This window comes from Harmonia axyridis, chromosome X, assembly GCF_914767665.1.
Source record: "Harmonia axyridis chromosome X, icHarAxyr1.1, whole genome shotgun sequence".
Classification (NCBI taxonomy): domain Eukaryota; kingdom Metazoa; phylum Arthropoda; class Insecta; order Coleoptera; family Coccinellidae; genus Harmonia; species Harmonia axyridis.
Window position 1 is genome coordinate 36,493,578 of NC_059508.1, and position 2,500 is coordinate 36,496,077.

Below are 2,500 nucleotides of genomic sequence, written 5' to 3' on the forward strand. Positions count from 1 at the left end.
TCGGATTACTCGGACTCAATCTGAAAATGGACCGATGCATGACGTCAACACTTAGCCCGCCTCGTCTGATCGATCTAAGCCATCTCGACCCACCCAACACGCCTTCCAAGTCGGATCACTCGGACTTCGATCTGAAAATCTCCGGACTCATTTTTATGAATATCCCCAGTCAGTAAGAACGTTATTTCGCCAATATATACCAACAATAAACCATATTCCAATAGCTGAACCAAAAATATAATTCCCGATCCAAACGTTCTGCATCGCCCAACGCGACCACCTTCCCTATATATGTCAGGAGAGCACAGGGTTCCCCTCCAGACAACACTTACGCTCTATCCCCGACTCTCGGTCGATCGATAGGCCAGGTCAGCGGTGTCTGTTTCGGCCGAAGCTCGGACTTTGGTCAAAATGTTCCGATACAAAATTTGAACCAAGATAGATACAGATATGATTCCTTCTTAAATATACGTTGATTATCGAACAGAATATGGTAAATATTTTGCGATGACCGAGGATTTCATGAATTTTTTTTTTTTTCGAAAAAATTTTCTGTTATCGGAATTTCCTCAAATTTCATTTGGTTGCCTACTAATGCATATTAAAAACGATAATCAACAATCAGAATCATTATTTATCATTTATTTCAATTTTTATAATGAAAAACGTTCACGTCCTTTCGCGCCTCTCGATCGTCGTTTACGTGATGCATCGGTCAGCCCTAGTTTACGTGGTGCATCGGTAAGATCGAGTTCACGTTCTGCATCGGTAAGATCCAGTTCACGTGGTGCATCGGTAAGATCGAGATTACGTGGTGCATCGGTAAGATCGAGTTTACGTGGTGCATCGGTAAGATCCAATTCACGTTCTGCATCGGTAAGATCCAGTTCACGTGGTGCATCGGTGAGATCGAGTTTACGTTCTGCATCGGTGTGATCTAGTTTACGTTGTGCATCGGTAAGATCGAGATTACGTGAAGCATCGGTATGATCGAGTTTACGTTCTGCATCGGTCTGGACTTAGAGATATATTTTCGACGTGAAAATGTTCCGATACAACTTTTGAACCAGGATAGTTAGAGAGATGATTTTTTCTGGGATGTACGTTGATTGGGGAATGGATTGTGGAAAATAACTTGCCATGACCGAGGTGTTCTCGAATTTTTTTTTTTTTTCGAAAAATATTTTCTGATTTTGGATTTTACTCAAATTTGATTTCGTTGCCTTCTAATGTGTTCTAAAAGAGTAAATCAGTAATCAGAATCGAAAAATATTTTTCGGATTTTTTTTTTTTTCGAAAAAAATTTTCTGATCGTGGAATTTCCTCAAATTCGATTTGGTTGCCTTCTAATGTGTTCTAAAAGAGTAAATCAGTAATAGGAATCGAAAAATATTTTTCGGATTTTTTTTTTTTTCGAAAAAAATTTTCTGATCGTGGAATTTCCTCAAATTCGATTTGGTTGCCTTCTAATGTGTTTTTAAAGCGTAAATCAGTAATCAGAATCAATATTCATTGTCGACTTTAATTTTTATAAGGAAAAATGTTCACGTCCTTAAACGCCTCCCCATCATCAGCCCGAGTCCAAGTCGATGTCAGTCCCGAGCGGACGGTGTCAGATACTACCTATCGCCGAGGTCTGGACTTGGCGAGATATTACGACGTGAAATGTTCCGATACAACTTTTGAACCAGGATAGTTAGAGAGATGATTTTTTCTGGGATGTACGTTGATTGGGGAATGGATTGTGGAAAATAACTTGCCATGACCGAGGTGTCCTCGAATTTTTTTTTTTTTCGAAAAAAATTTTCTGATTGTGGAATTTTCTCAAATTTGATTTGGTTGCCTCCTAATGTGTTCTAAAAGAGTAAATCAGTAATAGGAATCGAAAAATATTTTTCGGATTTTTTTTTTTTTCGAAAAAAATTTTCTGATCGTGGAATTTCCTCAAATTCGATTTGGTTGCCTTCTAATGTGTTTTTAAAGCGTAAATCAGTAATCAGAATCAATATTCATTGTCGACTTTAATTTTTATAAGGAAAAATGTTCACGTCCTTAAACGCCTCCCCATCATCAGCCCGAGTCCAAGTCGATGTCAGTCCCGAGCGGACGGTGTCAGATACTACCTATCGCCGAGGTCTGGACTTGGCGAGATATTACGACGTGAAATGTTCCGATACAACTTTTGAACCAGGATAGTTAGAGAGATGATTTCTTCTATGTTGTACGTTGATTGTGGAATGAAATACGGAAAATAACTCGCCATGACCGAGGTGATTACGATTTTTTTTTTTTTTCGAAAAAAATTTTCTGATCGTGGAATTTTCTCAAATTTGATTTGGTTGCCTCCTTATATGTTCTAATAGCGATAATCAACAATCAGAATCAAAATCCATGATCGGGTTTGATTTTTATAAGGAAAAATGTTCACGTCCTTTTTTTCAACCCCGACTCATTGACGATGTTAGAACCGAGCCGGCGGTGTCAGATACGACCGATCGCC